Raw genomic sequence first — 24,171 nt, 5'->3', positions numbered from 1 at the left:
AGAGAAGCAGCATGAAGAGACAAGTGGCATGGTAAGAGAAGGTGAAGGCAGAGAGGGAGAAAGAAAGAGTGGGGGAAAAAGCGTCATGGAGAGAGATGGAGAAAAAAGTGGGCTGGGAAGAGAGGGAGATGGAGAGAGAAGTAACATGGAAAGGGGGGAGAGAGAGAGAAGCTGCATGGAGAGAGAGGTCAAAGGGGAAGATGAAGAGAGAAATGGCATGAAAAGAGACGGATATGGAGAGAGAAGCAACATGGAGAGGGAGAGAGGGAGAGAAAAGCAGTATGGCGAGAGAGGCCAAAGGAGAAGAGGGAGAGAGAAGCAGCATGGAGAGAGAAGCAGCATGGAGAGAGAGAGAAGCGGTATGTAGAGCGAGATGGGGGAGAGGAGGAGATTCACAACCACTACTTTTCCAAATATTTTATGTTCACGCAGCGAATATCGGATCATTTGAATTAAATAAACAGTAGTTTTACTTTTTTTGATAAAGTAGCAAAATGCCGCAGTCATCGCTGAACCCCTGCCTGTTTACACGGACTGAAAACCAAAAGCTCTAACAAGTGAGCAATTTCTTGCTCAGTCTGCATCGTGTAAACACAGCCACTAACAGCAGACTATCACCAAAAATTGCTTTTTTGTATTTATTTGGACGATGGTCGCCCCTTGTAAAGGTCCCTTAACTCCTTATGTCACCTAGTTCTAAGTAAAATTTCAAGGCAATACTGTAGGCATCGGATATTGTTTCTCTTCGCTGGCACATGCGCAGAGCAGAACGAACGACCAGGGCTTGATTTTCACAATCACATTAGGTGTATGTGCGGTGCGAACAGACGTCTGACCCAACCGTGCGTACGCGCAGCTTATACAATCAGGGCCAGAGAGAGGCTGTATAATTAGGTGCATGCGTAGTGCAAACAAGCTTTTGTCACAACTGCGTGGGGAGAGACGGTGCAAGAATATAGGGCTAGCAGATTTCACAGGATGAACTGCAAAAACATCAAGGAATTGTATTTGGTGGTCCGAGATTGGTCTGCATAGTGAATGCACTATTAGACCAATCAGATGACCAGATTATACTTATATCGGGTGGAGCTTTCTTTATTCTCATAGCCGTCTGGTAGTTACTGTATATAACGGGCTAATAAAGGTTTTTCTCTCATTTCTATGTTTGCATCCATTTGATCCACACCTTCATATTTGGAATATCACTCACTTCTTTATGGCCCCCCCCCCCTTTATGGCCCCGACAGGAATTATAGTCCCTCATTGTAGCCCCGACAGTAATTAGATTCTCTCGTTGTGGTCCACTCAGTAATTACAGTTCTCTGTTTTGGCCCCCCAGTAATTAGACTGCCTCTTTGTGGCCCCTGTGATATAGAGACTGGTGGGGCATCCGCCATTTTGGCTGCATGTGTGATTTATGTTTGTACCGCTCTGATATCCCGTTCAGGCCTGGAGTAGTTAGAATGCAGTTATAGGTTTCTCAGTCCCTCCTGTCAGTCAAATATTCACAATTCAAAAAGGCAGTTGTCTGACATTCCCCGTGACAAGAGTGAATAAAGCCCCTTCCATTCTTCTGGCCCTCCTGGCTCCACCTGTCTGGTTAGTTTAGAATTAGCGGGAGGACACCAAATTGTGTGACCATTTACTTGTTAATGAAGTCTAAGGAAAATCATTCACCTTGGAGCTGGTTTCTCACAGACACTCCGGATCCAAGATTCAAATTAAGGAAAAATTTTCTAATGAGGATTATTGGTCGTGTGAACGCCCCAGCCCGATGTGCATTATATTTTTGGAATCGGGTGAGTCAGATGAATAAAAAACATCCAAACTCATTAGGCTGCGAGCCCCAGAATACCTCCATATGGCATATCCATGTACCTGGGTAGAATTTATGTGTCACATTTGATATCACTGAGTATTATAATCGCGACTGGAAATATGGCAGGCATATATTCCCGATCAGAGGATCTCCTGCGGAGATATGGCCTAACTGGGGAATTATGGATTTTCACAGCTACGTATGCATTTACCCCACCCTTTTCAGAATGACCACAGAGGGGGCGGGGGAAATTGTGTTCTGGGGAAACATTGAAAACAGATGAGGTCAGAGAGACCCGGGTGTCAGACCTTTGGAGATACGCTACGGCTTAAGGACTTTCCCATTTTTATCCAGTGACTCTGCACAATCAGATACTGAGGACGAACATCCCAAATCTGGTATCTTTGTTTCCTCATTTTATTTTAAGTACTGTCTGTTGTGTGTGCCTGTAAACCTTACCCCCACTGGGACATCTTTTTCTGGATATTTTTGTATATATAAATATTTAGCACTGCTAGTCTTTTTTAGAATAAAACTGCAATTTATAAGTCAGACCTTGTCTGTTTTAGAATGAACCATAAACAAAGATTGTGTTAAGAATTCATAAGTCTGGGTTGGAGTTTACCTGGGAAACAAAACCTGTTGCTGGCAGCGGTGGCGTTGAAAACAATGGGAAACACTTGCCGACTTTGACACATAAATATCTTGCATCCGTGGCTATCGCGCTGGGCCGTGTAGGGCTAAGGCGGTATTTTCATGCATTTTTACAATTTCCCACGCTATGTCCATTCGTTTTGGATTGGTTTTTCACACACACACAAGAGCATATATCTACAGCCGCTGCCCTGCCCGGTTCTCTTCATTTGTTTTTTACGGACCACACAGTTACAATGCATTGAGCATAGATCGCACTTACATCATGTGAACGCTATCCGTTTTTTATAATACACTCGTTGACTTGAATGGGCGATTTTCGTTAGAAACCTGACATAAATAGGACATGCTCGTGTTTCTTACTGCCCGTCTGAGTAGTAACGCTCCCGTGTCATTATCTCTATTCAAATCGATGAGTTCTGTTTCGATGCGACTTTTTCTGTGAATACGGCCAAAATGACGATTTCCATCATCCTCCTAATTAAAGGGCCTCGCTGTACAATTAGTTCTTAAAGGAGTCTCTAGTGTAATATTTGATCCACGTGTGATACCCGCCCTGAAGAGGCCCTTGTACAACAGATATGGCTGTCAGGGAATAGAAACTGTGAGGCGCTATTCATATCTACAGCAGAGATTGCATTTTTCTGTCTTTTCTATGTAGGAATAGTAAGAAGGACATTGGCCGAGGCCGGATCCGTCACATGACGACCACGAGCCCAACAGACCCCACTGACTATAATGGGGTCTGCTGGCTTTCTCTCATGGTTTCTGCCATTTAACTGGAAAGGACAGCGCAGCATACCCGTACATGTGTGGGGGTCATTCTATATGTGGTCTGGTGGGGGTTGTCCGCTGGGCCTATTTTGCAGTCCCCGTCCGGCCGGGTGCTGACCAGGTAAGTGATCGCGCAAGAAGTCGTCTCTCTCCACCAACTGAATCTCTATCTGTATCCGTGTCCTGAGGGTGTCTGACTGCGATTGTTACACCACTGATGATTCTACACATACAGGCCGGATGTATACAGGGGCGCCAGCAATGACTGCATAAGGCATTATCTGCCGCACAAGTGCATCACGTGTTTGGGCGGCCGAAATGCACTTATACCGCCGTATGTCAACCGCTGTGGAGTATTTGTGTGCGAACACATTGCATGCTCACACACACCAATACATACACACAAAGTCACATTGATTTTCTGCATATATGCTCTGCGAATATGCCGCTTTCTGCTGCACACATTTCCGTAAACGCCGCAGGAGCCCATAGATCACACTGAGCTCTCGCACTGCACAAATCTGCAGCAGATGTTACATCAGTTTTCATGCGATCGCACATCATGTGAATGACCCCCCTGACATCACTGGGTGCTATTCACTGCATGTTACACTACATTTTGTGCACATAATACGCGGCGCACATCCGGCCGTGTGAACCAGGCTGAGGGGCTTATTCACACAGGGGGATTTTTCATCAGCATTCTGTGAGCCAAAACCAGGAGCCGGTCCGAAATACAGAAGAGGGGAAAATCTTCCCGATCCCCTTCCTCTCTGAGCGCTCTGCTTCAGGCTCACAAAATACTGATGAAGAACACGGCCGTGTGAATAAGCCCCACGGCTGCACTTACACCGGCCGTTTCCTAGCAATAGTTCTGTCTGATTGTGCAAAAGAAAATGACCCATTATTTCCCGTGATTTTTTGTCTTGAACCTCTTTGGGTGAGATCGCCTATTATTTACTATGGGAGCGACAAAAAAAATGAAAAAAAACTTTTTAAAAATCGCATTGAGCGCATAATTGATTTTCTTATAAATGCAAAGCAATTTGTAAAAAGGAATCCTATTTACATGTTTTTCACGTGTAATGATGCATTTTTCTCACAAAACACATTGCAATTATGAGTAAAATCACGTTTACGAGCGCGGTAACGGTCTGAGCTTCTCGGACCAATATCACGCTCGCCCGTGTAAACATGGTCTAAAAAGAGGATATGGTATGTTGGAGCCATCTAGAGGTGGAATAGTATCACTACACCCATCATTCTGCGCCCCAGCTCAGTGCTGACAGTTATAACACCACAATGATGAGAGTTGTAGTACTTTTATTACATATCACATTGCCGTTGCTTTTCCTGTAGAGTTTTCCTCTGTTATTACACGCCGGTCAGCGATATTTATAACTTTTCACCTTCTTCTCCCACGATCACTTCCGTACACAACACCTGCAGGAATAGAAAGAGAGGAGGATGATGAGGATGATGAGGATGATGAGGATGACGTCACTCCTGTCACAGTACTACTGGGTATTGGGAGATCAGTGATGTCACATGACTAGTGGAAACAGTCATCAGGACTGAATACTATATGGAAGGTCTATGGGAGAGCAGGGCTAGAAGGAGGATGGATTGACGGGGGGTTATTATTATTTGGGGCACTATAGATGGTGCTGTTTTCCAATGGCTGTAACTGATGGTACGGGGGACAGGCACACAACCACCATAAATTGATGTCACTTACTTTTTTTGGTGTCCACATGTGCTATAGGCAGGTATATACTCGTTATTGAAACAGGCCGGACGACAATGTCCCATGCCAGAAAAACAAGTGGAGGGTTTGATGCGGGCACCGGCTAAAAAACACAATACATTCCATTTAGAGACATAAAGCCCGTAACGCAGTAGACATAAATGTTCATGTCGGGGATGTAGTAAAGATGTAACTGCCCCCTACCATCCCGGCTTGTTGGGGTAATGTGGAGACATGGAGCTGACCGCGGTCCTCACCACCGAGGGGGAATGGCGCAGAGCTGAGCTCAGACTCCGTACCAGCCGTGGTCCGCCCCTATGGTGATCACATGGAAGCATTGCTGTTTACTTCCCACCAGTAGGAGGCAGTATAGGCCCCGCTGTCACCTGATACACAAAGACCCCATCAGGTTACAGACCCCCTATTAGGCTGGATGTGTGACCAGAGATTGTTGTGTAGCCCCGCCCCCTCACACTCTCACTGAAGTCAATGGGGTTGTAGTGCGACTCACAAGTTACCACGACTAGGGCTGCCACCTTTGTCACAAAAAAAATGCCGGCCGAGGAAAAAAAAGAAGGGCCGTGGTTTGGGGTGCGGCTGATCACAATCACAACATGTGTTTTTAACTCTGTTATTTTAGTGGCCCCAATAGTAAGTGCCCCCCTTAAGCTATATTTACACAGCCAGAAAAAAAAGTTCTGTGCCATTGCGAGGCGCACACTGCTCATGCGTTCTATTAACCTGTTGCATCTAATGGGTTAATTTACGCTGGAGCTTTTATTCTCTTGCACTGATAAACTGAAGCAGGTCCTATTTTCGTGCAATTCTTGTGCTAGACTAGGACTTGAAAGGTGCGGTGACACGGACGGGGTGTCCATGTGCTGTGGTGGGGGTTGTGCACAAGAACATGAGGTGCAACTCGCTATCAGCTGTGCAGATATGGCCTTAATGGCCTCAATAGTAATAGTGCCTCCAATAGCAGCCCTAGTAGTAATAGTGACCCCCACAGTGACTTCAGTAGTAATAGTGACCCCCACAGTGGTCTCAGTAGTAATAGTGACTCCCACAGTGGTCTCAGTAGTAATAGTGACTCCCACAGTGGTCTCAGTAGTAATAGTGACCCCCATAGTGGTCTCAGTAGTAATAGTGACCCCCACAGTGGTCTCAGTAGTAATAGTGACCCCCACAGTGGTCTCAGTAGTAATAGTGACCCTCACAGTGGCCCCAGTAGTAATAGTGACTCCCACAGTGGTCTCAGTAGTAATAGTGACCCCCACAGTGGTCTCAGTAGTAATAGTGACCCCCACAGTGGCCTCAGTAGTAATAGTGACTCCCACAGTGGTCTCAGTAGTAATAGTGACCCCCACAGTGGTCTCAGTAGTAATAGTGACCCCCACAGTGGTCTCAGTAGTAATAGTGCCTCCAATAGCAGCCCTAGTAGTAATAGTGACCCCCCACAGTGGTCTCAGTAGTAATAGTGACCCCCACAGTGGTCTCAGTAGTAATAGTGCCTCCAATAGCAGCCCTAGTAGTAATAGTGACCCCCACAGTGGCCTCAGTAGTAATAGTGCCTCCAATAGCAGCCCTAGTAGTAATAGTGACCCCCACAGTGGTCTCAGTAGTAATAGTGACCCCCACAGTGGTCTCAGTAGTAATAGTGACCCCCACAGTGGTCTCAGTAGTAATAGTGACCCCCACAGTGGCCTCAGTAGTAATAGTGCCTCCAATAGCAGCCCTAGTAGTAATAGTGACCCCCCACAGTGGCCTCATAAGTAATAGTGCCTCCAATATCAGCCGTAGTCGTAATAGTGTCCCCCACAGTGGCCAAATTAGTAATAGTGACCCTCATAGTGAAAGCCCTGGCCTGGAAGCAGTCATAGCAGCCAGAGCATTCAATACACTGAGGTTCTCTTCCAGATGCTGCCGGCTATATACTCAGAGGACCCTGGACTCCATCCTCCCCTGGCATTTGCATCCTGGATGCCGCTTGCTGTAATCACACAGTACCCTGAACTTATCCCCCTGGTGTCTACATTTGTATGCATACTGCACCCAGCGCAGACACCGGGGTGAGGAGCCCAGGGTACTGTGTGAGCGGGTGTTGTCCAGAACATCAATGCTGGAGGAAGGGGTTCAGGGTTCCCTGTGAGGCATCCAGAATACAATTGGCTGTGAGAGGAGTCCAGGGTGCTTTGTGAGTACAGCAGATGGTGTCAGAACCAAACTGGTTGGCAGCCGGAGCTCTGCAGTGCAGGTCGGTATTTTTTACTGACCTCTAATATGGGTATAAATTAATACCGACATCAACCTTGTGGTCAGATCACCCGCCATGCTGGAGGTTTGCTGACCCGGTGGCAACCCCAACCCCAACCCGCAGACTGCAAAAAATCCAATATCTGTGTTGTGCTCAAAGTAGTCATGTAGCCCCACCCTAATACATATACTGGGGAGGCGCCATCTGGTGGACAAGATACAGAAAACAGTATTCTGCTCCCAAAACAGCATTCAGCTTCGTCCCCCTCTACAGATAGCGTACAAAAAAAACCTCAGAGTTACGTTCTGGGGCTGCAGCTCAAGGAAGAGGCAGAACGGAAGTAGATCATTGCATTTCTGTTTCTTTTCCAATGAACGGTTTCTGCTAGTGGCCACCCACCTAACCTCCTTGTTGTGCCCGGGGCACATGCCCCACCTGCTTCTTCTACCCATGTTCCTTCATGTTACCTTCACTGATACATTGTAGCAAACTATCAGGAGAGAGATTGGTGAGGCTGATGTGTTTATATCAGAGAGGATTGTGTTGACTGATACAATGTAACAGCTCCTCAGACATGGGTGTTATATACAGCAGTACACTGGTGCCTTGGCTTAAGAGTTTAATTCGTTCTGTGACAGAGCTCTTAACCCAAAACACTCTTATGTAAAATCAATTTTCTCCACTAAAATGCATTGATACACCATTAATCCGTTCCAGACCTCCTCAAAACACGGCAATTTTTTGTTACATGTTCTGCCATTGATTCCAATGGGGCTGCTGCTGCCGGAGGCCCCGTTGAAGGCGATAGGATGCCGACACCCACGCAGTGATTTTCGGGGAAGGGCTTTAAAAATAAGCCCTTCCTTGAAAAATCAGCCCTAGCTGTAGTAAAAAATAAAAAAGTATATATATATATACTCAAAATTCGTCCGCTGCCGGGCTCAGGCGCGTCTAGCCACTTGTTCTTCCTACACTGCTCTGAAATTCTTTCAGCAGCCGGGGATTTTAAATGCAGAAGCAGGCTCGTAACCCGAGTTTTGGCTCTTAAATCAGAGCAAAAATTCGGGAGAGAGTCTGTTCACAAGTCAAGAAGCTTGCAAGCCAAGGGAAGACTGTATATACATGTCTCATGTGTCAGTCAGCACTTGTACATATATATCCATATGTCTGATCTGTGCTGGAGACAGCTGTTCTTCCACTAACCATAGCTGCATCATTCAGCTTTCTGAAGACCCCGAAGGACCTACACATCAGAGATATCCCACCCAGACACACCAGGAATAGGTGATTGGTGGGAGTCCAACAACTGGGACCCCATCAATCCGCAAAGGGGGTCCTAGTCCCAATCCTGAGCAGAGGGTGTCAGAGAGAGATGCAAGTTCAGTTTCAGCTCACCTCAAAAAACTGTAAGGTCTCAGATCCTCACAATGGGTCATATTTACACATGTGAGCGCAATGTCGGTCCAGAAACTGGTTCACCTGTCATTTTCCTTGCGATTGCGATGCATTTTGTGCGAAAAATACCCGGCTATGTGACTCTTTTAGTTTTCACGCGCCTGCAAATTGCATCTTATTTCAATAATAAAAATTAAAGATAAGAAATATGCGCCCGCATGTGTTCGGTTGGAACGCCCCCCGGAGGATCATTCATGTAAATACGGCCTTGTACTCAGTGATGCAAGGGAAAGGCTTGCCATGAAATTTAAGAACAATCCATGTGAGAGCCGGGTTCAGCAAGGAGGTCCAGCTGGCCTCTCCTGACTCGGGTCACATGTGGGCTGTCATAGGGTGCCAGGAGAATGTGGTTGGCAAAACTCCACCAACGAGGACCCCCACCACCCCAAGTCCATAAACAGCAGAAACAGAAACCTTTCCATTTGTTTTCCCTTGTTATGAAACCCCATTGATCCATTTATTTCTGTAAACCCTGAACGGAGACCCAACGCAGGCGTGACCTATGGGGGGCGCCGGTGACACTTACAGCTGAGGCTCCAGGTGGCAGCGAGGAGGAGCAGGAGGCACAGGCTGAGACGTCTCATGATGGGCTCAGTCCTTCTCTTCTTCTGATGGCAGCGTTATATGCCTTCACCTGGATGCTACACCTCAATATATACTATTGGGGGGGGGACTCATCACTCAGGCAGAGCCGACCCCTCCCAGCGGAGGTGCAGCTATAGGAGGTGCAGAGGAAGCATCACACCTGGGCTCAGCTGCTTGAAGGAGGCGCTCTGACATACAAGAACACACCAGTAATGTAAATGGCATCTTGTCGGCTCCAAAGTTTCAAGTTACTTTTCTGCCTTCCAAATATAAAAAGGGTTAAATCACCTAAAATCACCTAATCCAGAAGGTAAATTCATTAAAGGAGGATGATGGGATCCTGAGAGACGGACGAGGAGAACAAGAACGCCGAGTGCTGCAGGCCGAGTCCAGGGGCAATGCCCTACAGCAGCGAGGAGATGCGGGGGGACATGAGATTGGCGCGCTGATATGCAGCAACTAGCGACTACTGAGCAGTTTCTCGCTCAGCGCCCTGTGGGGTCCCAACTGCAGATCCAGCCATAAACTGATGATAACCGTTATGTGTAAAAGCCCCTCACGTCCGCTGTAACATGAGCGTATGCGTATTTGCGCTTTTAATGAGTAGGTGTTTCATTTTTGCATGCGATCAGTATATTTGCTGTACATTTTGTCTGCACAGAAATACCCGCACCGATGTTCTCAGCCAATGAAATGGCCAATTAATTTAACCCCTTAATGCTGCAGGGCGTACAGTTATGTCCTGCAGCATTGGGGTATGTACGAAGGAAGACCGCTGGTCGATTTTGCTCCATAAAACACGGGTGCCGGCTGATTCTTACAGTGGACACCCGCGCGCTACAGCTCCGATAAATGCCCCAACCAATGTTCCGGGGTCCCGCTGTAAGGAGAATTTATGTGTTTATCAAAGAGAAGACGATCCCAGATCTTGTGCAGAAGTCTGGGCCCAGGAGAAATACAAATCACACCAGCCTGTGCGGTATCAGATGATTTCTAATTTATTCTACGGCGGTCAAAGATTATATACCAAAAATGACATCACAGCAAAAGTATATACCTCCAAGATTAATAAGAATACATAATAGGCTAAAACAAAAAATGATTACCATAAGTTACACCTCCTAAGGTGCATCTATTACATACAATAAAACCGTTATGAGTTGAGGAAAAAGGAATGCGAGGGAGGCTTATAGTCTACTGCGTTTCCTGTGTACATTGTCTATAAACATACATACATGGGTGGTCTAGCAGACTGTCTAATCTCGTCTGTCTGTCTGTCTACCTCAGAAGACATGCAAGCCTATAGAAGGGTTTCATTTAACCCCTTCACTACTTATACTAGTATCATGCTATATATTTCTAGTCTATAATGCAATATAGAATAATTAACTGATACATTGATCTACAATTTTCTTAACACCCGCACTGTGCCCCATGTGGAATCGCGGGGTGCTGTGTGGTTGTCATGGCAGCCTGAAAGGCCCCAGGGCTGCCATTGCAGAGTGACTGTCAGATAGCAGAATAATGTAATGCTATGGCATTACATCATATTGCAGGAGCGATCAAAGCAGCGAAAGTTCTTGTCCTCTGAAAAAAGTAAAAATAAGATTAAACATTTTTTACTAAATATTAAAAAAACTAAAAAGTAATAAAAGTTTAAAAAAAACTCCTTTGCCACATTTATAATAAAATAATCTAAATAATAAAACAAAAATACATATTTGGTATCGCTGCGTCCGTAAAAGTCCCTATAATAAACAGCTGATGCCCGCACTGTATAAAGAGAGGTCAACCCGCGACCTCTCTTCATACATACCCTGACGCTCTAGGACGTAAATGTACGTCCTGGAGTGGGAAGGGACTAAAGATTTCAACAGGGATCCCATCAGATGTGGGTGAAGGTGCTATTAGAAGACAAGCATGACTCTAAATGCAAGACGGGAGGGGTGTCATCACTCCTTAAGGACAGCACCTAGAAGGTGAGTAAGGAGACCTACAAGGCCATTAATGCTCCTCTGGAAATATATGCAAATAGAGAAGATGGAACAATACCTCTGCAGCGCCACCTATTGGATGGCAGCATTCCTGCAAAACAATGTTTCTGCCTTGGTTTTTAATTCCCAATCATTGCTGTAGAGAAACACAGTAGAGCTAAAAGTAAAAATCACTGAAGGTGACAAAGATATGACAAAGAAAAATTAGGAGATTACTGCATGCCTGGACTCTGTTGTAGAACGAAAGAAAGAAATCATTGAAGAATGGTTCAGTATAGACATTGAGAAGGTGAGGACCATGCAACAGATGGAGAGTGAGCAATCCTCTGAAATAATGAGCCTCGTGTGGTGCAGAGTGTAAGCTCTCGCCTACGACCTGAAGGTTGCAAGTTCGATCCCAGCATGAATCAGGTAGCCGGCTCAAGGTTGACTCAGCCTTCCATCCTTCTGAGGTCGGTAAAATGAGAACCTAGCTTGGTGGGGGGTAATGAGTAATAATTACCTGAAAGCGCTGCGGAATAAGTTGGCGCTATACAAATACCATGATTTGATTTTGATTTTTAAGTACAAGAGACCAAAGAGAAGGCAAAAGGTGAGGCTTCTGAAGCTGAATAAGCCACTGAAGAGGCAGAGACTGGGAAAGACGTCTCAGAAGCTGCGGGTGAAAAGAACAATGTGAAAGAAGCTGCAATTAGAGATGAGCGAGCACCCAATTGCTCGGGTCCGTGTTATTCGAGTCAAGCTTTTCATAAAATTCGAGAGCTCTACTCGAGTAACGAACCCCATTGACTACAATTGGAGACTCGAGCATTTTTGTATGTGGAACGCTGGGTCAAAACAGGCACGTCACAGCGGGGAGGAGCCAAAAGCTGGGGCGGGGTCGAACACGATTTGATGCTCGTTCGAGTAACGAGCACCATCGAGTACGCTAATACTCAAACGAGCATCATGCTCGCCAGAGTCCGTTCGCTCAACTCTAGCTGCAATGTATAGCAAAACCGAATCAGTAGATGCAGACTCTACACAAGAGCACTCTGCATCTGGAAAAGAGAAGGAAGTGTTGCAAAGACTGCAGGAGGTCTTGTCTGGCAGTGAGATGATTGACGTTCAGCAGCAAATCCTGTCTCTAGGAAGCAACTGAAGAGCCAATAGCAGTGTTACATCCAACCAGGACATGCGGGATCTGTTAGCCACAGATCTCCCACAACTGCAAACAAACAGTGATAAAACAGAATTAAAAATACATGAAACACTGTCCCTATATAGCTTAACACAGAACAGGGACATTCTTGAAAGTAGGGCAATCGTTCCGATAAGGACGGCTCTGACCGTGTACCTCAGTCCCTAGTTGACCTTATGTGGAAAAGGGGAATAACGCAAGAAACCAAAATTAGGAATGCAAACAAGCGCAGTACTTAGGTCTGAGATGCACAGGTAACTGAGAGATCCAGGACCAAGCTCTGACTACTAGTCCAGCCAGTAAGAGACTGAAAATTCAACAGCAATTCAACTCAGTATCAGGCCAAGCTAAATAGCCCTGAAAATTACCCACAGGTATGACTAAGCCTGTCACATCTAATACCACACACACCGGAGCCAGAAGATGTAGAAACATCTCCAAAACCTGCACCAGACTATCAGGAAGGCAGCAATTCCAGAACCGTAACAACAGGCAGTTTATGAATGAGCAAGTAATTGAGCAAGAGTATGAGATAAATGAGTCAGCAAAATAACAAAATTCTAGAAGTTGCAGTTAAAGTGTCAGAGAGAGAGCGATTCCCGAGCATGGTGCTTCAACCCTGGTGGCGTCAAAACGGTGAAAAGGAACAATAGTTTTTGTCAAAGGGGTGTATGTGGTAGTGTAGTTATAGAGTGACCAATAGAGTGCTGCAAAGCGGTCATTCTGCTGACTAAAGAGAGAGAACACCTATGTTGGTGTGGCAGGAAAAAAAGTCAAAGTCTTGGTTCCTGCCACATTCAGGAGGTTGTTATGGAGGCTAGAGGAGACTGCCCTCTCTGAGATGAGGGCCTGTGAGATCCCAGAGAGGAGCATATATGATTGCTGCCATGAAATGGTCTGCAGAGAACTCTTGAATGGATTGTTGTTGATTTCTTCCATATGTCATTGAAAATAAACAGACTTGCTCTGACTTTCACCACAATCTGGCCTGTGTGGGTTTTCTAAGTGCTGCCAACTGTGTCAGAATAGAAGATGTCGGTCCTGAGTGAGTTACAACCCCCAGATGGTCACAGTGGTAATAGGAATGTTGCAAAGGACTTCATAATTAGTCCTTCAGATAAATCCTCTATTTTAGAGATGCCCATAGTGAGCCAAATGCCAAGGTTTATATCTGGGATCAGTAATTGCATCACTTTCCAGAGGCATTTAAAAGATTTGAAGGGGCAAATTAGTTAGTAGTCATTCTTTTCCACATGTGAAGGGTAGCATTAATAGTAGGGAAAATCACCGTGCCAATCAACTGGTTTGACTTTGGACTAATCCTAAGGGCATTCTCCTGACAGTCCCCGGTATTCACCCTTTAACTCCTATACAGGGTTCTGGACTCCGCAGCGGAGAACCTGAGCAGGCTGCTACCTTTTGAAGTAGTTCTGGTGTAGTTGGCAGTTGACCATGGGGTCAGAGGCACCGGTGCAAAGCACCATGAAACAGACTGCACTATAAACAGAAACTGGTGACAAGTAGGAGCAATCAGAGAACAAATGTCCAGGTAAAAGCTTTGGGATCAGAGCAGACACAGACGTCAGAAACAGGAGACCTATGCTGGGTGACTGAGGGAAACCCACACCAACACTCAGGCAAAGGAGGAGAATCCCCAGCTCACTTAAATAGGAGGGCAATAACCTATTACCCTGCAGCTGGGCTGTAAACACTGAGGAATAACTCTTGCAGTGCTGATGGAAATTAGAAGCTGAGAGTCCATTTATACAGGAGGAGCAGAGCAACACCCATGTCTGCCCAGAATAGCAAGAGGGTTGCAGACACAGTGCAGCATTCGAGAATTGGGCCCACAGCTAATGAGACAGCGGAGTAGAGAAAGGCCTTGTCACGGGGCTCTACCATTTCCTCCCCTCAGGGTAGTTCGGGACCCAACCAAGTCACTGCTGGGGGAAATCACAGGGGCCCAGTTGTCACTCATGACGCTACCATTCCGTCCTCTATGGCGTGATGCTTAATAGTAATTTTTTTTAAACAGGGCACCCTAGCCCTACCTGGGAGAGATGAAGGTATAATACTTTGGCTTGCACTCTTGCTCTCCAGTTACACCAAATGTAGCGCAGCAGCAAATTTTACATTCTATTTAGAGTAGCATTAGATATAACCCCAGAGAGGCCGTGAAATAAATACTAAACTTACATCTTACCATAGCAATATGGCCGTCCAGAAAATCTGCAATTTAGCATAACTTTGAATATACTGGACAATACAATTTTGTAATGATTAGGTCGCAGTTGATTAGTAGGAAATGTTACAGTAACACCTAAGTAGGGATTTGTCCGTCACCCATTGGTGAGGATATAATGATTGTAATTTTTACAAACTCCCATTGATTTTGTAGCAGCTAACCAGACTGGATGTCTCTATAGTTTCTGACAATGGGCTAAGAGAAGATTCTGGGGATGTCAGACTAAGAATTACATCATCCGCAGCGTTCAATATTACCCATTGTGATACCAGAAATACCTGCAGATGAACGAATCATATGGGCGAAGGGTTCCATCACCAGGGCAAATATTGTCAGTGACAGCGGGTAGCCGTGTCTGGTTCCACTGGAAATATGAATGATTTAGAGATGAAGTAGTGCATGCCTAAGCTGAAGGGAAGGAGTACCAGGCCATCACCGAGGAGGGCAAATGACTGCCAAAACCACGTTTAGGGGGCACTTCTTTAAGATATCCCAACGGACACGATCAGACATCTCCGCATCCAAAGTGAGGAGCAGAGAGGGGGAATCGCGGCCACAAGCTGCAGAGATGATATTAAGGAATCTGCGTGTGCCATCACTAGTTTGACAACCTTTAACCCTTTCTAATCTACTGCCTGACGTCTTAAGACATTAAGATTTAAGGCTGTGCAACTCTGATGTTGAAAGACGTCGGGGTTCTCTTACTGTATATTGCCAGCCTCTCTGCTGTCGGAGCCTATCCAACATGTCACCTCTTGCAGTACTGGCTTTAGCCAGCAGATAGGCCGTTGTATAAACCCCCTAGGAAAACCAGGATACAAATTGGATTGGAAAGAGTTAATGAATCCAACTTGATCTTTGTCAATTAGTTTTGGCAGGATTATTCATCTGTTTGCAAATATCTTAGTATATAGTTTTGGATCTGTGTTTAAAAGGGAAATTGGTCTAAAATTGGGAGGAGAATCAGGAGTCATGGCAGGTTTAGGTAAGGTAATGATGAGAGCTCTCAACATTTCTGGTGGGGTATGCCCCCTAATGACTATGTCATTAAATAATAATCCTCTTTATTTGTATAGCGCCAACTTATTCCGCAACGCTTTCAGGCATGGATAAATGAAAAACAATACAACAATTACAACAATTACAATGTGAGATACATTGGGTTAGACACAAATGGGTTGGGGAACACAGGCAATAGGAAATTTTATGTGCAGATCAATTATTAGAAGGCAAACGGGGTGGGCCACCATAGGGGGGGCAGGGGACTAGGTCAGGAGATTTGGTATGCTTCCCTGAAGAGGTGCGTTTTTAAGGCACGTCTGAAATTTCGCGCATCGGGAATTGTCCGGATGCCTTGGGGTAGAGCGTTCCAGAGGATGGGTGCTGCTCTGGTGAAGTCCTGTAGGCGAGCGTGTGAGGTTCATATTACAGGGGTGTTTAGTCTGAGTGTGTTAGCGGATCAAAGTGAGCGGGCTGGGTGGTGTACTGACAGGAGGGAGGCGATGTATGCTGGCGCAGCGCCATGCAGAGCTTTGTGAGTAACGACTGGATAGAAAAATGAGCCTAGCAAATGCATTTAGTATGGATTGGAGTGGAGCGAGTCTAGTGCGGGGGAGGCCGATGAGTAGCGAGTTGCAGTAGTCAAGCCGGGAGTGGATGAGGGCGACCACGAGTGTCTTTAGCGTGTCCGTGGTTAGCAACGGATGTATTTTAGCAATATTTCTGAGGTGATGGCATGTTTGGGACAGAGATTGGAGATGGGGGGCAAAGGAGAGGTCAGAGTCCAGTGTGACCCCCAAGGCACCGGGCATGCCGTCTGGGGGTTATGATGGTGCCAGACACTGGAATGGAGATGTTGAGGGGAGGTCGGTTAGACGGTGGAAAGACAAGGAGGTCAGTTTTAAAGAGGTTTAGTTTGAGAAAAAGGGAGGACATAGTGTTAGAGACAGCGGACAGACAGTCGGTGATATTTTTTTAGGAATGGTCCAGAGATCTCACGAGAGGAGGTGTATAGTTGGGTGTCATCAGCATAGAGATGGTATTGGAGGCCAAATTTGTGGATGGTTTGTCCAATTGGGGCTGTATAGATAGAGAAGAGAAGGCGACCAAGGACCGAGCCCTGGGGTACCCCAACAGCGAGAGGAAGTGGAGCAGAGATAGAACCAGCAAAGGAAACACTGAAAGCAGTCAGAGAGGTAGGAAGAGAACCAGGAGAGAGCAGTATCCTTTAAACCAATAGAGTGAAGCATAGTGAGAAGGAGATTATGGTCGACAGTGTCAAAAGCAGCAGACAGGTCAAGGAGGATTAGTAGGGAGTAGTCACCTCTCGACTTTGCAGTCATCAGGTCATTTGTTACTTTTGTAAGGGCAGTTTTGGTCGAGTGTAGAGAGCGGAAACCAGACTAGAGGGGGTCGAGGAGTGAGTTGTCAGAGGGAAAGCGTGTAAGGTGAGAGTAGACCAGGCGTTCCAGTAATTTGGAGATGAAGGGGAGGTTTGAGACGGGTCGGTAGTTGGCAGCATCAGTTGGGTCCAGGGTTGGTTTTTTAAGCAGAGGGGATATGATGGAGTGTTTAAATTAGATGGGGAAAGTGCCAGAGGTTAGGGACAGGTTGCAGATTGTAGTGAGGTGAGTAATGAGAGCTGGGGAAAGGGACCGGAGGAGGTGAGAGGGGAGAGGGTCGCTAGCGCAGGTGGTGGGGCAAACTGCAGAAAGGAGCCTGGAGACTTCTTCCTCTGTCGTTGGTTCTAACGTAGATAGTGAGTAGTTGCTGGATGCAGTGCTGATGAAACTGGGGTGGGGCTAACCATGCAGTTTTCAGAGATTTCTTTACGAATGTTGTCGAAATTTTTCTTTGAAATCTGCAGCTAGTTCTCCAGCAGTCAGGTCTGTTGCAGGGCCTGTTCTTTGGGGCTGAGGAGGGAGTGAAAGGTCTTAAAGAGTTGTTTGGAGTTGTGGGATAGTGAGGAGACAAGGGAGGTGAAATAAACTTGTTTGGCATGGTAAAGGGCTAGGTTATAAGTTTTAAGCATGAATTTGAAGTGGAGGAAGTCTGCTGGCAGCTTTGACTTTCTCCACATCCGCTCGGCGCACCTAGAGCACCGCCGGATGAAGCACGTTTGGGACGTGAGCCAAGGTTGCCATGGTCTGCGTTTGACGGCTCGAGTCACGGGCGGTGCCGCTTCATCCAGGGCACGGCTGAGGGTGGTGTGGTAGTATTCGGCTGCCAGGTTAGGGCAAGGGAGGAGAGAAATATTAAATACTCTTGTTACGTGTGCTGCTGAGACCTGTAGTACTATTGTCTCTAGCAGCACAGCTCCACAGGTGGTTGAGGGTTAATTGAGCTGGCTGGGTGTGGTGATCTCCTGCTAGGCAATCCCCTGGGTCTGAGCTCCTCATACAAACCCAGCTCCTGTCAGTGTCTATCTGGGTTCCAGAGTGAGCAGTCTTGAATCCTTTTCTGGTGCAGCTTGCAGTGTGATCTGTGTCTTGCTGGTTCATGTCCGTTTCTATGTTTATTTTCTTTCAGTTTTGTGTCAGCTTGCTGTATGACCTGCTATCTGTGTCCTGTCCTGTTGCAGTGTGCTGTGTGAACTGTGTCCGATTCTGCTGGACTCCTGGTTAGTAATAGCAGTATAACCAGGAGCCGTGAAGTTGGCCTGCTATCTTCCATGTTTTGTACAAAATATCAACTAATACCTGGCATTTACATTCAGCTTATCTTCTGCTATTAGTGTTTGCATTCTGGCTGCTGTGTTCTCTGCTTTGTGTATCTTGTTGTTTTGTCCTTGTTATGTGGCATGTGTATGTCTCCTGTTCTGTGGCGTGGTACCTAGGATCAACTAGGGCCTAGTTCCGAAGACCGCTGGGCCGCCCTTTTATTGGAGCGATGTCCCCGCTTAGGTAGGGCCAGGTCATCCTCCCCGGTAGAGCAGGGTCAGTTGCCGGAAATCCGTGTGAATCTCCTGTGTTCCCGTGTGCGTGCACACTATTTGGTCACGATCGTGTGGGCCCTGTGCTTAGTTTGCCCACACGATAGTAACATAATGCACCCCCTTTTGTAAGTTGGGGGCATTATGTTAGAATGTTGTTGGTATGCATATGTTGTATGTTGGTTTCCCTCAGTGTGCTAGCTAGTCTGCCTCTGTTGGTCTGCTGCTTCTGTCTTCTTGTCTGCTATACTTTGCTATTATCCGCCTGGTTTTTCCATCTGCCTCAGTTCTGCTCAGTATTGTTTGTGTTGGTTATTTACATCTGCCTTTTCTGTCGGTATTCTACCCTTTCCATCAGGTACGCCAGCATCCCTTTTCGGTCCCTAGTGAGAGTAGGGACCGCTACACAGTTGCCCGTCTGGGGTTAGCCAGGAGTGGAGACAAGCAGGCAGGGGGGGTTGAGGGTGAGATCTAGGGCACCCGGGCTGAAGTATCAAGGGTAGTATACTGTAACAACACTAGTAAGATAGGGCCCAAAATGAACCTCTGAGTCTTGTAATACTCGTTAGTGAAGCCATCAGGTCCTGGAGACATGTTAGACTTAGGGGTTTTATTACTCCTAGAACCTCAGCAGAGTTGAATGGCTGAGATACAGCGCCCAACTCTGTGGAGGACAAAGTGGGTAACTGCAAGTTATCTAGAAAATAGTATATTTCATTATCCTTGGTCTGGGTGATTGAGCAGTCATCCTCTAAGTTATATAGAGATTTGTAGTAGTTCGCCAATACCTCAGCAATGCCTTGGGGGTCGTATACCTTACCACCCTGAGTGCCATAAAGGAAGGGCATGCACATCCTGGCTATATGGGCTTTGGCTTGTTTTGCTATTGTAGATCCCGGCTTATTGCCTTGCCAATAGTAGGTCAGTTTTAATTCCCCTAAAGCTACATAGTGTACATGGACATGGCGCTCCTGAGGTTGCTGATGTAAGGCGGATATCTCTTTAGCTCCATCTGAGGAGTAAGATGCTTTGTGCGGTCGGTGTAATGTGCGCAGTTGTGTTTGCAGGGAGAGCAGTAAGGTGTTTGTACTTCTATCACGGGACGCCTGTTTGATGAAATGACCTTATGCACACATCACTGAGTCGGGTCAGAAACCTCACCATTGTCATAAAGGTCAAAGTAATGGGATGCATATCCTGGGTGATGTAATATATAGTTATTGCACTGGGTGGCTGATGGAATTGTTCTTGAAGTGACATGGCTACTGGAGCGTGGTCTGACCAGGATGTGGCGCCTATTGTTGTAGAGGTGACATTTTGTATAAGGCTTTGGTCTATGAGAATAAAATCAGTTCTACTATATACCTTATGAGGATGTGAAAGAAAGGTGTAATGGCGCTCAGTTGTGTGCTGTAAACACCAGATATCAAGGGGACTGTTGTTTAGTTGGGAAACAATAGGAATTGGTTGATTTGCAATCTTAGTAGTAGATGACAAATCCACTGAAGGCCACGGAGCTTTTTGTATGTTGTAAACACCAGATGTCAAGGAGATTGTTGTTGGGAAACGTTGAAAAAAAATGCACGCTCAATTAGTGGGACTGAGACCCCAAAATCCACAGCAGTGGCCTGATGAAGACTACTATATTTGGTCGAAACGTCGCTGTTCATGTGGAAGTAATAAAGCTACATGTATATTGATGTGAAGATATCTTAGCACCCTCTAGGCTGCTCATTGGATTGTTCTCCTCTGACTCCTAGGGTGATGTTTTAGTGTCATTGTGAAGGGGAGGCGGGGGTCACGGGAATTTAAGCCTTTGCTTTCCTGATACCTACCAGCTCTGAACAATGCATCGCGGCCGGTCAGGCTGCCACTATTTAGCTTAGTGTAGCTCTATCCTGAGAAATCAGCCAGCTTCTAACATACGCTGAAGAAACGCGTCAATAGACAGGAGAATGAATAGCTAGTGATTAGATTAGTAGCTGATATTAGAGAGATAGACGGAGGAAGGGACAGCTAACATTACTATGAGAGCTAGTTATTAGGACCTAGGGGGCTGTAGTTTGGACTCTGCCAAATACCATGAGGGGGTATTGAATCGGTGGTCTTTAATCAGTGTAGTAGCTGCTGTGCTTTATTCCAAGACAGCTAGTGGTGAAATATCATGGTGGGGATCCACTGTAGCACAGACAAATGGTCAGAACTAAGCTTCAATAAGAAAAGTAGTGGGGACTCTTTGTGCTAAAATCCTATGTATTGGTGGCCTCTCCACATGTAAAGGGTAGCAGTAATAATAGGGAAAACCACTGTGCCAATCAACTGGTTTGTAGAGATGAGCGAACATGCTCATCCGAGCATTAGCATACTCAGAACTACTCGTTACTCGAGCGAGCATCAGGCAGTTCTCAAATGCTCGCTCAAATTGAGAGAGAATTGAAAAATGCTCGAGTCTCCGGTGGGTCCATTGAAATATGCTCGAGTATCCCATTTACTTCAATGGGGTTCGTTACTCGAACAGGGCTCTCAAGCATTAAAAAAGCTTGGCTCGAGCACCGAGCACCCGAGCATTTGGGTGCTCGCTCATCTGCCCTTGTTTGACTTTTGGCTAATCCTAAGGGCATTTTCCTGACAGTCCCCCGGTATTCACCATTTAACCAAAAAGAAATCTCTGAAAACTGCACGGCTAGCCCCGATCCCAGTCTCCTCAGCACTGCATCCAGCAACTACTCACTTTCTACGTTAGAACCAATGACAGAGGAAGAAGTCTCGAGGCTGCTTTCCACCTGCGCTAGCGACCCTCTCCCCTCTCACCTCCTCCGGTCCCTTTCCCCAGCTCTCATTATTCACCTCACCACAATCTCCAACCTGTCCCTAACCTCTGGCACTTTTCCCTCCTCATTCAAACACTCCATTATATCCCCTCTGCTTAAAAAACCAACCCTGGACCCGACTGATGCTGCCAACTACCGACCCGTCTCAAACCTCCCCTTCATCTCCAAACTACTAGAACGCCTGGTCTACTCCCGCCTTACACGCTTTCTCTCTGACAACTCACTCCTCGACCCCCTACAGTCTGATTTCCGCTCTCTACACTCCACCAAAACTGCCCTTACAAAAGTAACAAATGACCCGATGACTGCAAAGTCGAGAGGTGATTACTCCCTACTAATCCTCCTTGACCTGTCTGCTGCATTTAACACTGTCGACTATAATCTCCTTCTCACTATGCTCCGCTCTATTGGTCTAAAGGACACTGCTCTCTCCTGGTTCTCCTCCTACCTCTCTGACCGCTCTTTCAGTGTTTTCTTTGCTGGTTCTATCTCCTCTCCACTTCCTCTCGCTGTTGGGGTCCCCCAGGGCTCGGGCCTTGGTCGCCTTCTCTTCTCTATCTATACAGCCCCAATTGGACAAACCATCCCCACATTCAGCCTCCAATATCATCTTTATGCTGATGACACCCAACTATACACCTTCTCTGAACCTTTCCTCCAAAATATCACTGACTGTCTGTCCGCTGTCTCTAACACTGTGTCCTCCCTTTTTCTCAAACTAAACCTCTTTAAAACTGACCTCCTTGTCTTTCCACCATCTAACCGACCTCCCCTCAACATCTCCATTCCAGTGTCTGGTACCATCATAACCCCCAGACAGCATGCCCTATGCCTTGGGGTCACACTGGACTCTGACCTCTCCTTTACCCCACACATCCAATCTCTGTCCCAAACATGCCACATGCACCTCAGAAATATTGCTAAAATACGTCCGTTCCTTCGTAGGATGTCACAGAAACAAGGAAGATGAAGTGGGAAGATATATATGATATACGAGTGGTGTTGGTAGCCGATGTACCCTACGATAATGTGAGACAAACCCCACTATGTACTTTGTCCAATACAGACCTCGGAATGGTTGATGTGAGAGAGACCTTGGGGGGGGGAGGGAAGGGAGGGCTATGTGTGTATTGTATACATATACGTCCTCGTGTGTCTGAAGATGTAAAATTCAAAAAAAGAGTTCAATAAAAATATTTAATTAAAAAAAAATACGGGCGTTCCTCACCACGGACATGCTAAAGACACTCGTGGTCACCCTCATCCACCCCGGACTCGACTACTGCAAATCGCTATTCATCAGTCTCCCCCGCACCAGACTCGCCCCACTCCAATCCATACTAAATGTGGCAGCTAGGTTCATTTTTTTTATCCAGTCGTTACTCAGACGCCTCTGCACTATGCCAATTGCTGCATTGGCTGCCCATTCACTGCAGAACTAAATTTAAACTCCTCACCCACAATGCTCTGCATGGCGCCATACCACCATACATTGCCTACCTCCTGTCAGTACACCACCCAGCCCGCTCACTCCGATCCACTAACGCACTCAGACTAAACACCCTTCAAATACGAAACTCACACACTCACCTCCAGGACTTCACCGGAGCAGCACCCATCCTCTGGAATGCTCTACCCCAAGGCATCCGGACAATTCCCGATGCACGAAATTTCAGACGTGCCTTAAAAACGCACCACTTCAGGGAGGCATACCAAATCTCCTTACCTAGTCCCCTGCCCCTCCCTATGGCTCCCCACATCTTCCACCCTACATATCACATAAAACCTCTACTGCTGTACCTCCTTACCGTCCCACCCAGTTTCCTTTCTAATAACTAATTTCCACATTAAATCCCCTACTGCCTGTGTTCCCCATGCCTCGCCCCCCCCCCCTTGTACCTCCTGTACCACCCCCCACCCCAATTGTTTCAAACTGATTGTACCTCACATATGTAATTGTTGTATTGTTTGCCTTTATCCTATGCTTGAAAGCGCTGCGGAATAAGTTGGTGCTATACGAATAAAGATTATTATTATTACTATTATTACTCGTATTAGGCCCTATACAGGGATCTGGACGCCGCAGAGGGAAACCTGAGCAGGCCGCTGCCTCTTGGAGTAGTCCCGGTGTGGTTGGCAGCTGACCCATGGGGTCAGAGGCACCGGTGCAAAGCACTGTGAAAGAGGCCAGACTATAAACAGAAACTGGTGACAAGTAGGAGCAAGCAGAGAACAAACGTCCAGGTAAAAGCTCAGGGATCAGAGCAGACGACTGAGGGCAACCCACACCAACACTCAGGCAAAGGAGGAGGATCCCCAGCTCACTTTGTGCTAAACCCCTATGTATTGGTGATTTTTGAAAGTTTACCACCTCTGTGACTCCTAAAAGTGTGATGCACCAGAGACTTTATTAACCATCGGTAAACTGGTGCTCCACATTTGGATGAATAAATTGTAGCAAAAACATAATTAAAAATATAAATACCCCCAAACATCTCTATATCTCAAAATGTACATGTTATCTCCCTATCAAGAGACTTCCATCTGGAGGACCTCAGGTTGTGAACAAGCATTCAATCTTCATCTAGAGAGAAGGTTTTACGTTCCATAAAAGATATATATCAGGACTAAGTAACTTGCTGACTATATGTACAATGACCTCTGAATAAATAGTCCTTATTAGAGATGAGTGAGCATGCTCG

General features: G+C 46.3%; 1 long non-coding RNA gene across 1 annotated transcript in view; it reads left to right on the top strand.

Moving 5' to 3' along the window:
• The first annotated feature begins 2,121 nt into the window (after positions 1–2,121).
• The window catches only part of LOC136615085 (uncharacterized), a 33,955-nt gene continuing 11,905 nt past the window's right edge, over positions 2,122–24,171 (top strand). The window contains exon 1 of the long non-coding RNA XR_010790972.1: positions 2,122–2,217. This is a non-coding gene — a long non-coding RNA (uncharacterized lncRNA). The remainder of the gene's footprint in view (positions 2,218–24,171) is intronic.

The sequence above is a fragment of the Eleutherodactylus coqui genome, chromosome 1 (genome assembly GCF_035609145.1).
Source record: "Eleutherodactylus coqui strain aEleCoq1 chromosome 1, aEleCoq1.hap1, whole genome shotgun sequence".
Classification (NCBI taxonomy): domain Eukaryota; kingdom Metazoa; phylum Chordata; class Amphibia; order Anura; family Eleutherodactylidae; genus Eleutherodactylus; species Eleutherodactylus coqui.
Note: the sequence above shows the minus strand (reverse complement) of the source record. Positions and strands in the feature narration are given on the sequence as shown.